The following is a 13,225-nucleotide window of genomic DNA, read 5'->3' as shown; positions in this document are numbered from 1 at the left end:
AATGCCAAGAGAGAAGAGATGGGACAATTTTCTTTATGGACTAGGTTTCCAGGATTACCGCTACAATATTGGTCTCATAATGTATTTGGACAGATTAGGAACCAACTAGGTACATATGTGGATGCAGATAGATCATATGAGGTCACAAGAAGGATGACCATTGTAAGAATTTCGGTAAATTTGGATACTAATGAAGGGTTGTACCCAAACATTAATTTGTCTTTTAAAGAGGTATCACATAAGAAAAAATCGGGCTACGAGGGGGTTCCCTTTCGATATCATCATTTCAGTAAGGTGGGCCACATACTCGAAGACATCCATCTTCCATACAAGGTATAATAAATTTGAGATTAGTTGGTTGGGAGGATCAATTCAAGGTATCAATGACAACCCATAATTCGATGGATTCTTCCAAGCGATAGGAGGTGACTTCCATAAAGCTTGAGCCAATGGTGCAAGCAGATGGACCGATGGCATATCGTTAACCTTCGCATGAATTAAGGTTATTGTTAGTTGCAATTCCATCCACATTATGGGCTTAAAATCCGGGTAATGGCTCTACTCCATTCTTAGTTTCATCCCTAGCTTATTCTTCATCTTATTTAGCAGTGGATGTGGATGTTTTATCTATGTCTAAGGAGTATGTTCTCAATTATTTCCCTGGTAGATTCAAGTCTCTAGGCTATCACATCCCCTCAATGTCCATATATGTTCCTTTGTTATTTCCTTCTTTAATTCATTCCTTGATTGTACTCTATCATCGTGCTCTGGTTAATATCTCCTACCATCTGTTAAACATGTTTTTGGGAGTTTAGTTGCTTTAGGCCCCTCCCTTCCTTCTAAACCTATCGCGAGGGGTAGGGAACTAATGTATTCCATTTCCCTAGTTCAATACATTGGAAAGATGGACATGGTAGTTGGTAGGCAATAAACCATAATTGGGGAACTTAGAGCATTGCACGCCCCCTCCTGTTTCACCCAATGATCTTTATATACCTCAATTTCCAATCCCTGGTTAGTGCCTCCAAAAAACTAGCTTTGAAGGGACAGGAAAACTCAAGGGTTGTTGACATTATCTTCTTGCAAGAAACTCTGTGTGAAAATGATATCATTGTTCGGGCTTTGAAAGGGATTTTTCTAGGGTGGAAATTTGTTACTCCCGGTGCAAAAGGAAGGTCTGGTGGTTTGGCAGTGGCGGTAAACTCGAAAACATTAAGATCATCAAATCATGGGTTTTGGAGCTGGTGTTGGAGGTTGATTTATTTGGTTTGAATTAGGGATTTCTTTGAATCTTTTCAAAAAATATGGGCCACATTAGGACCATCCCCTATTTTGGAATTCACTTCTCACTCGATTCTTTATGACAACAAAAATCTTAGTGATCGATCGGGACCTAAATATTTCCATTACTGCAATGAAGATTTGGGGACCACATGCTCATCAAGGCTCTCTCTCTGAATTATTTGTACTTAAGATGGAGAAATGTGATTTATGTGATTTGGACCTTGTTAAAGATTCTGCAACATTGCGAAATAGGAGGATGGTGGAGGCTAGGATTGCCAGGTGCATTGATCGATTTCTAATGTCAGACTCTCTGACTAATAGTATTCCTATTTTTCGATAATTGGTCGATAAGGGTGGGGAATTAGATGATCATTCGGTATTTTTAGAGCTTAAAAGTAATCAAAGTAAGCTAGGCCATCCCTTCAAAGTCAATTCGTCATGGTTGAAAGAGGAATCATTCCAAAATTTTGTTGTTGAGAATTTGACACATCATAATTCGAAAGTTGATGGTTTGGAAGCTATCAAATTTGTGGATAATATTAAAAGGCTTAAACAAGCTACCATTTCTTGGGTCTCTGATAAGAAGAAGAGTAGTTAAAGTCAATTGAAGAAGAGCTAGAAATACTAGAATGTCCAAGAGGGGGATATTCATTCGAGGAGGTGAATCAAAGGGTGGTTTTGTTGGAAATGTCTAAAAGAAAAAATATGGAGGATAAAGAAGAAGCGTGGTCTCTCAAATTTTGAGCTCTATGGCTTAAAATCGAAGACAAAAATGCCAAGTTCTTCGGATAGGATGAAAAAGTTCAAAACACCGTTTGGGAGCTAGAAAATTAGAGTGTTAGGTCCCTATAATACTAGTGGATTCCCCCATTATTATTGTCATTGTAGCCCTTATTGTTATTATTGTGCTCTTACATTATTATTTTTGTGTCGGCTCTGATTATATTGTGACCCCTTATACTCCTATATATAGAAAAGAGGTTTCGTCATTTGAATCATCCAAGAATTGTTCATTTATGTAAAGGAGGTTTCCATATCGAAGAGGCTAATTTTGAAGTCCTTGATCTATCTTTTATTCTATTTTGTGAGCTAGTTTCATAACATTTGGTATGAGAGGTTTGGATTCTAGGGTTTTGCTGCTGCAAATAGGTCCTTGTGGAATTTTCGCTATAAAATTTTTCTACGAAGATTCAAAAGATGAAAAAAAAAACCATTGGATATGACATCTTTATTAACATTGTGTCCAAATTTCATATCTTTTATCGCTATATTTTCGGAGATATGATCCAATTAATTTAGGGTTTTTGCAGGCTCACAAATTCCATCTCAATTAGGTGACCTTAGGAAAATCGTCATAACTTTCTCTCTAAGCAACAGATTCGAATTTCATAAGAAGTGATAGAAATAGTACTCACTTTAGTTTGTTGGTTATCTCTTTTACGTATAAAGGTCGAAACAGTGACTCGTGGCACTTCATACAAGTTCGCTTTATTGAACTAGTCCATAATCAGGTCATTGTGGGAGATTTGGCATAACACTTTCTTGGAGAATCCAATATCGATCAGAATCCTGGGGTTTGAAAGAGGACTCAAAGGACTACCACAAGATGAAATTTCAAACCTTGGAGATCAGCAATCATACAGACACAACAGATTCAATATCATGATCCTACAAAGAGAAACAAAAGGCGTGTATTTTTTAAAATTGCATAAGTTTTGTTTGAAAAAATAATTTGAAGTGATTCAAAGGGCATAATGAAGCATAATAATCAGTAATTGATGCCCCAAAGAAAGAAAATGGAAACACCTAGTAAGAAACTCGAAATTCTACTATGATGCATGAAGAAGAAGAAGAAATGAAACATGGTATACCAAAATTACGAGACCATGTGCACCAATTTTGGCTCTCACAAAGAGTAACCAGCAATGAAATGGAAATTAAGATGGATGGTTTGGAGAATAGCTTAAAATTATAAATGGAAGGATTAAAAAATGTGATGAAACCTAATATGGAAGACATGAAAGATAATATGGAATATTTTAAGAATGGTTTAAAAGAAGACATGGACAGTTTCATGGAAGGTCTAACAAGGTTTTTACAAGAAATGATTCCTAATGGAGAAAAGGTATTAGATGAAACTCATGATGAGAACAAAAGAAATTTTAATCATGATTTCAGACACTTTAACATTGGATTAAAGACCCACCATTTTCCAAAGATTGATATGAGGAAGTTTGATCACAAGGATCCCATAACATGGATACTACATATGGAGGAATATTTCGATCTCCATAATGTGAAAAACACACAAAAGGTACGCATTGAAAATTTATATTTGGAACCCAGTCAGTTTGTATGGTATTGATGGCTTTTCTCTTGTAGAAAAATTGTCACTTGGTCAATTTTTACAGAGGAAATGATGGCACATTATGATGATACAAAAAGAAACACCTTCTTTAGTCAATTGATAAATCTAAAACAAAAGGGTTCAATGGTGTAGCACATTGAGGACTTCATAAATTGAATATAAGGGTAAATGATATTCCAGAGGAGCATAGGATTGATTTGTTCACAGGGACTTTAAAGGATAACATCCAACATGAGGTTCGCCTTTGGGAACTTGATTCATTGAAAACCACATTCAGGTTGGCAAGAAAAATTGAAATAAAAACTATGGCAACAAGGAAGCCTGCCACTCACAACTATAAATATGGAAGCTTTTTTATAGTTGTGATAGAAAATACACTAAAGGTCATAAGTGTGCTAAGAAGAAATTATTTTACATAGATTTTTAAGAGGAGGAAGAAAAGGAAAAAGAAATGAAAAAGAAGAGAACATGCACTAGGAAACGAACCTAGAGAAAGAAGAAATGAATCCGACCATATCTTGTAATGCATTGGCACGAATTACCACTCCTCAAACTCTCATGATAGGACATATCAAGAAAAAAAGGTAACAATGTTGATTGATTAAGGTAGTGCCCATAATTTTATTCAATGTAAGATAGGCAAGGAATTGAATTGATCATGCCTTTTGGCCTTACCAATGCACCTTCTACATTTCAAGGTTTGATGAATTCCATTTTCAAACCCTTCCTTAGAAAATTTGTGATAGTATTTTTTGATGATATACTAATCTACAACAAGTCTTGGAAGGATCATGTTCAACATGTTGACAGGGTGTTCAAACTATTGGAGGAGAAAAAATTAAATGCAAAAACCTCCAAATGTTTCTTTGGAGTACAGGAGGTGGAATATACAGGTCATATTGTATCTCATGAAGGTGTTAAGGTCGACCCTAGAAAAATTAAAGCCATTAAGGAATGGAAAATTACCACATCCATAAAGCATCTGTGAGGATTTCTCAGGTTGACAGGGTATTATCACTGTTTGTTAAGAATTATGGGAGAATAACAACACCTTTAACAATGTTAATAAAGAAATATGCATTTTCTTGGACTCCAGAAACAACAATGGCATTTGAACATCTTAAAGATGCAATGTGCCAAGCACCAATATTAGTTACACCAAACTTCACAAAAACCTTTGTTGTGAAATGTGATGCCTTGGGAAATGGAATTGGTGCTATTTTAATTCAAGAAGGAAGACCCATTTCTTTTGAAAGTCGTCCAGTCAAAGGAATGTATTTACACAGCTATTTATGAGAAGGAAATGTTCATAATACTACATGCACTTAAGAAATGGCGAGCATACCTAATGGGAAGATACTTCAAGGTAAGAGTGTATCATGATAGTCTTAAATAATTTTTAGAACAAAGATTATCTTCATAAGAGAATCAAAAATGGGTCACAAAGATGTTTGGTTATGACTTTGAAATCATCTACAAAAAAGGGAAGCAAAATGTTGTTGTAGATGCACTCTCAAGAAAGGATGAGGATGTGGAAGCATTGCTTTGGGCCGTTTCTATTATCCAGCCAGATTGGATAAATGAAGAAAGGGATGAATGGAAGAATAAAAAAGAAGTGTGGGCACTCATTCAAAAGTTGTAGCAAGATACCAGTATGTCTGACACATTTAGCTGGAAATATGATTCGCTATGGTACAAATATCACTTATACCTCTGTAAGAATTCCCAAATCAAACAAAATATTCTTCTAGAATTGCACACCTCTCCGTTAGGAGGGAGCTCAAGATTTTTAAAAACTTACCAAAGGGTTAAGAAGGAATTTTTTGGGGATGGCCTCAAATCTGATATTCAAAATTTTGTGGTGGAATGTTTGGTTTGCCAAAAAAATTTTGAAACAATTAAGACATTGAGTCTATCACAACCTTTATCCATTCCAAGTCAATGTTGGGAGGAGGTTTCAATGGTTTTTATCACAGTTCTACCCAAGTCTAAAGGAAAGAGTGTCATCATGGTGGTAGTTGATAGACTTACCAAGTATGCACACTTTTGTGGAGTATCTCATCCATTTAAAGCCAATACAATTGCTATTTTATTTATGGAAACAATAAAAATCTACATTCAAACCCAAAGATTATTGTAGCAACAGAGATCCCATATTCACTGGAAATTTTTGGACGAAGTTATTTTCTTTTCTGGGTACTCAGTTAGCTCATATCTCATCTTATCATCCTGAATTTGATGGGAAAACTGAGATAGTGAACAAAAGTTTGGAAGGATATCTTCGTTGCTTTGTAACTGATAAACAGACACAATGGATCAAGTGGTTGTGTCTAGTTCCATGGTGGTATAACACTTCCTTCCATACTACAACAAAAATGACCCCATTTATGGCACTTTATGGATATCATCCACCATCCATCACATCATCTTTAAGAGAATGTTCTAAGGTTCAAGTAGTGGAAGATACAATCGAGCATCAAAAACAATTTCTTTAACTCTTAAAGGATGACCTCACTTTGGCACATAATAGAATGAAACAACAGGCAGATCAACATCACAGCGAAAGTAGTTTTGATGTAGGGGACATGATATTTCTACGACTACAACCATACAAGAAAATGTTCCTCAAGTAAGATAAGAAGGATAATAAATTATCACCAAAGTATTATGGTATGTACAAGGTATTGCAAAAGATTGGTACTATAGCATACAAATTGGAGCTTTTTGCATCTTCCCGAGTGCACCTAGTTTTCCATGTTTCATGCTTAAAGAAGGTTATAGGTGACAAGCTCCCAATACAAACAATATTTTCAGAACTCGACAAGGAAGGAAAAATCATATTGGAACTTGAAGCAGTCACTAAAACAATAACTGGACAGCTACGAAATCGATAAATTTCAGAGTATCGCATCAAGTGGAAAACCTTACCCACTGAAAATTCCACATGCACGGATGATAATTTTATACAGAAGCATCCAAAACTACTCAAGAATTGAGGAAAACACTTTTTTGAAGGAAAGGGGCATGTTAGTCCTTATAATACTAGTGTATTCCCCCATCATTATTGTCATTGTTGCCCTTATTGTTATTGTTGTGCCCATGTTGTCCCCATTTTGTTATTATTGTGCCCCATAGAAGCCCAGTATTGTTATTTTTGTGCCCTTAGATTATTATTGTTATATCGGCTCTACTTATATTGTGACCCCTTACACTCCTATATACAGAAATGAGGTTTTTTCACTTAAATCATCCAAGAATTGTTCATTTATGTAATGTAAAGGAGGTTTCCCCCTTGAAGAGAATAATTTTGAAGTTGTTGATCTATCTTTTCTTCTATTTTGTGAGATGGTTGCGTAACATAGAGGGTGTTAGAGTTTCTTCCTTTAGAGATCTCATTGAGATTGGGAAAAGCCACTTCCAAATATTATTTGAAACTCCCCTATGGCCACTATAGAGAAAGATGTGGCTATGGCTAGTATTTTTCATAGATTTGTTGATTATGAAGAGAATGAAGCCTATTTCAGAAGTAGAACTTCATAAATTCCTCCACATTTTTAAAAGGGATAGAAGGTCAAGTCCAAATGGGTGGACAATTGAATTCTTTACAGAGATGTATGATATTATTGGCTATGATCCACAGAAGGTAATAGAAGAGTTAAGATAAAATGGAAGAATGCATGGTTCTTTCAATGCAAATTTTATAGTCCTGATTCTGAATATGGATTCACCAAAATATTTTGATGATTTCTGTCCTATATCACATGCAATGTAATCTACAATATTATAGAAAAATAATAGAAAATAGGCTCAAGATTATTTTCTCCTTAAATATGTCTAAAGAATAATTCACATATCTAGAAGAATGACAGATCCATGAGGCCATTGGTGTTGCATAAGAAGGCCTACAGAATTTGAAAACCCAAAATCTAAAAGGTTTGGCTATTAATATTGGTCTTTCAATGCTAGGACTGCATGTGAGCAAGCTAGCATTCTTTATTGTAAAGAAGACTGTGACCCTATTTGGCTTACATAAGAGAGTAATGATCAGTGGGAAAAAATTTCAGAGAACAAGGGCTACAATCTCTTTAGTGAAAAATTGATTACTTTATGTGGGAATTTCAATTTAGTCATTTGTAATGGTTTGACTAGATGGGAAAAGTCTAGTAATTTCACTTGAAATACTTACAATGGAGAAATTGTAGTAGATTATGTAATTTTCTTGCATGGTTTGTCTAAAAAATGGAGGACTCTTTGATTGGAGATCACATTTAGGATTTAAAATCAGATCACAAACCAATTTATTCAAGTTACTCTTGGACTGGAAAGAAGTAATTAGAGTTAAAAACTTAGTGTGTTCGGCAAAATCTGCCAAAGGGTGGAATTTTTTTGACTCTAGAAAATTGTAATACCTTCAACATGTCGCTAGAGAGGCTTTTTGAGAAGGAAAAAATCTCAATTCACAACCTTCATAGTCACGAATTAACACATTTAATTCAAAGCACTTGCAAAGTTAAAAAGAGAAAAAATTATGAAGTCTGAGATAAACTGCTTTCTGGTTAATGCTTGGTTTGATGTTGAATGCAAAAAGGCAAGGAGAATGTGGAAAGAGTCAAATAATGATAATATTAATCTCAAAACGTACAAGCATATATTAAGAAAGAAAAAGGTTGATTTCATGGTTTCAAGGAGGGAAGAACAAATCTTCCTAGGGAAAAATAATCCCAAATTATTTTGGGAGCTCCAACCAAGAAAGATGCAAAATAAAAATAATATTAAAACTTCTAAATGGTTTGACAATGTAAGAAAAATCTATGAGTAGGATCCCAAGGTTGGCCCTCCTCCCTTGATCAACAATGATATCGAAGTCTTCATGGTGCAAGAGGTAGAGATGGGTATAAGAAGTTGGGTGTTGGAAAATCAAAAGATTTAGATGAACTCTAAGAATAGTATTTAAAGTGGGGCTTAAAGATTCTTGCACCTCACATTACAAAAAATTTAAACAACATCATACAAAACGGGTTCCCCACAGATTGGAAAACTAGTCTGACAATATCTCTTTTCAAGAGTGGTGACACCAATAATCCCTCCAATTATCGGACAATAATGATAAAACCCTTGTTTGTAAAGTTATTTGGAAGAATGAAAGAAAATAAAATCAACAAGTGGGCAGAAGAGAGAGATAAGTGTGATAAAGGGCAAGTAGGTTTTAGACCTAAACATTCCACAACTGATCATTGTATAACTTTAAGGCACACCATTGAAAAATTTTGGGAGCAAAAGGAATAAGACTTTCGTTGCTTTGTTAATTTCAGAAAAGTGTTTGGCATGGTTCCTGGCGAACTTGGGGTTCTTAGACATTTAAGAGATGTTGTGCATAGGTTGTATGAAGAGGTGAAAGTCAAAATTAGAACTTCAGCAAACATTTCTGAAAGTTTTAGAAGTGATATTGGGGTCAAGCAACGTTTCCAATTGTCTCCTACCTTTTTTGGTTTATATATCGACAAGCTTGAGGAGTGACTAAATTCTCAAGGGGGTGATGGTATTCATTTGGGAAATTTTGGTATAAGGCTCATTTTGTACGCAGATGACCTTATTCTAATTGCTAAATATGCTCTTGGTCTGCAAGAGCACTTACTAATCCTTAAACATTTTTGTAGAAGGGTGGGGATGCAAGTCAATATTAGCAAGACAAAAGTATTTGTTTTCTCTATAAAAAGAAAACATAAGAAACATAAGTTCTACTTCGAAGGAAATATTCTGGAAGAAGCTGTGGATTACAAATACCTTGGAATTGACTTCAGCAAAAATATAAATTGGGATGGTTGTAGAAATAAAAGGACTTTGGGGTGTTGGAAAGCATTTTATGTTTTTTAAAATAGGTGTAGAGAGACAGAGTTATGGGACTAGAAAATCACTCAAACTCTTTTTGGGATTCTAGTGATTCTGGGTGTTCTCGATGGTTGTCAACTGTGGACCAATAGTACATCCGACATGCACCAGAAACAATTTGAGAAAATTCAAAAGCATTTGATTACATACAAATTCAAAATTAAAAGTGCAGTTCCTTATGCTATCGTGTTAAGTGAAACAGTGGTTGCTCCTATTGAAGAAATTGCTATGTTACGAGTCATAAGGTATATTTGAAAATGAAAGAGGGAAAATGGCCTATGTTGTCTTTAATGACATATTGTGCAAAATAAGGAATACTTGGATCTAACAAAATAACAAATGGTTTAGTAAATGGGGTATTTTCTTGAACATGTGTCCCGTAAACAATAAAGAGATAATTTTCTTTTTTTATGGATACGTTCCACAAGTGTACTTCGGATAATAAGCTAGGGAGAAAGAAAAAGAAAAAGTACGATATTGCAGTGTTTAATTTCACTCATAATCATCAACAAAAAGTGTTCGTGGTGCTCGGTTTGTGGGAGGAAAGAGTATATATTTTTTGTTATTATGGAAGAGTGGAAATAGAAAAACATTTCATTTTAAATGGGATGCCTTCAAAGACAACACTAAAGTTATGCATATATTTTGGCAGGTAGCTCTTGGGATAATCTCTTCAACGAGGGGTTTGTCCAGAATTTAGGAGGAGCGTTTATTGTGAGTCTTCATAGGAAAATGGTCAAATACAACAACCAGATGAATACGCAATCTATCTCATAGGTTATTTTTAGCCTCCTGGATGTTAAAATAATTTCTTTCTTTCTTTCTATATTGAAAATCATATATATCCATATAAAAATTATTTAATTAATTTCAATTTTGTTTTTCTATTATTTATTATTTTATTATTTTATTTATTTATATATCATCATTAGATATTGTAATATTAATAAATAATTTGATAGATTGTACTTTTATTAATTTTCATATATATTAAGAAGTTTATTCATTTCTAAACTAAGTTAGATTCATTTTAATTCTGGATCTACCAAGAGGTTATTCATATATATTAAGGGAGTTGTCTTTAGTGCGACATTTTAGAGCTTCTGGTGCCAGAATCCGATGGAACAAATTGTGGTGAAATCTTGATTTGGGTTATTTAAACTAGTTCTTTTACATCAAACTTGTGATTTCAATGAATTCCTACTGGATTTTAGAGAAATTAGACCGGAAAAATCCACGGGAAAAGCTTCCAAAAAGTCCCCCTAAAGTCAACTCCTATATGAAGAAATTTATTCATTTATAAACCACGTTAGATTCATTTTAATTCTAGATCTACCAAGAGTTTATTCCTTTCGGGGTTGGTATTAGGGAGATGTGTAGGTGTCATGTACGTATGTAAACATCGGGTAAATTTTATAATAATAAAAGATTAAAATAATATTATGGATATTTGTAGTATCCATTAAAATTTTAAAAGTATTCAAAATAATAAAATTCAATTTTTATATTGTAATTTTTATTTATTTATAAAATTATGAATAACTTTTTAGATAAAAGAAAACCATAATATACATATCACATTAAAATATCATTTTACCTTAAGTAGTAGCTATAAGTTAAGATCCATTTGACATTGTAAATGAAAATAATGATTGCGTAACCATATTTTAATTTTCTTAATAAGCACATGAAAACATTAATACTTACAATATAAAAATATTTTTAACTATGGATATTCATGTTCACCTCACCATAGATATTATTAACTTGTAACTAGGGTTTGTTACAATACCATGACTCATCAATACCACATACTCAAAAACCATTTCTCATTTCACAATCGAAATATTTTATTTGAATTTAAATTTTAACATTTTTTAATTAAATCCAAAAGAAAAAATATTATACTTTTGAGATATATCTAAACCCTATAACACATTAAAATATATAATATATAAATAATAGTTAGAGTTATAACTTAATAATTACAATACAACATTTTTTCAACCATGAATATTCACCCCCAATTTATTATGGATATTATTAACATGCAAATAGACTTTTTTACCATACGATGTGCCACTATTATGACTCATCAATACCACATGCCCAAATCCATCTCTCATTTCACAATCAAAATATTTTATAAATTTAATTTAATTGTTTTTTTGCTCCCATGAATACTCAATAGATGTTGTAATGCCCAATTACGTTATGTTATCTAAACATTTTAACTAAATAAAAATACATAAAAATGAAAAAAATATTATTAATTAAAATAGTTTGACTCAATGAAATTAGGCAAAAAAAAATTAATAAATAGGCTCTCTCATCCATTATGATAGAGATGTAATGTAATGTTTAACATTTTTGACCAAGTAAAATTACAAAAAGAAATAAAATAAATACAAAAGATTAATGTAATGTAAGCTTTTTCACTAGAAAAAATAAAATAATAAAATAAAAATAGAAGTAACTCTATAAAATAAAATAATAAAAAAAAATGAAACTGACCCATGGTATTGAGAACTTTTGGTATTGACCCATGGTATTTATTTAGAATATAACCTATTTAAAGAGGGAAATTAAACTAGCTTAGATCCATCTTAACTGATCTACCAAGCACGAAAAGAGATCAAATCCCTTGAAAATAGAGTGAGAAGAGATTTGATCCCTCTCGGAGCTTAATAGAAAACATCTCCTTGTTAGACAGATATTTTCATCCTTTTTATTTTTTTTGTTGGCGAAAAAGATAAGAGTTTGAAAAGTAAAGTAAATGAGTACAAATTTTATTTTTAGCTTTTCAGGAATATATCCTTTTAGTAAACAATAAGTTTTGAGAAGTAAGCTAAATGAGTTCCAAGTTTTATTTTTAACTTTTTTGAAAATAAGACCTTTTAGTTAACAATGATCCGGATAAAAAGTAAAGTCGTGTGTTAGTAGGTGAAACTAAGTTATTTTCATCTTCTTATTTCTTTTTAGTATAGGAGTTTAAAGATCAAGGTAAGTGAGTTCAAGTTTTATTTTTAATCTTTTCGTAAACATTAGGTTTGATGAACAATGTATTAGTAAATTTGATTTTGGGCCATGCATCGATAAAATTGATTTTGGTTTTGGGTATATGTTGTACGTATCACTATGTATGTTTTTTTCGGGTTATCAGCGATTTTAACAATTAAAAGAAGAAGAATGTTTAAATTTTTCAGTATATCATTTTAATTTACAAAATAAAATTGTTCACATATACAACGAGTGTTACTCTCATGAAGTTTGTACATGTTTATTTAAACTACAATTTCAACTTCTTGTGTTACTCTCATGAAGTTTGTACATGTTTATTAAAACTACAATTTCAAAGTAGAAGTTGAGTATCAAATACTAATTGGAATGAATTCTTTTAATTTTATTTGTTTTAAATAGTTTGATGATCGGAAATTTGGTTATTTTAAGAGAGTTATAGTTACTTCTGCCGTTTATTAGTGTTTAGATGAATTTCTCACTTTAACATTAAAAAAACGGGGCAAAAATCACATTACATCACCGTTCGCAGTGACCATCACAAGATTTGTTTTAATTAAACAGTGAGATTCCCTTTGTCCGTACAAATTGCAGGGACCATCACAATGAATTGTTTTAATTAAACAGTGAGATTCCCCTTGTCCGTACAAATTTTGAGTCGACTAC

Source organism: Pinus tabuliformis, chromosome 3_1 (assembly GCF_031772625.1).
Source record: "Pinus tabuliformis cultivar Carrire ecotype Pingquan chromosome 3_1, CPIR1, whole genome shotgun sequence".
NCBI lineage: Eukaryota > Viridiplantae > Streptophyta > Pinopsida > Pinales > Pinaceae > Pinus > Pinus tabuliformis.
Note: the sequence above shows the minus strand (reverse complement) of the source record.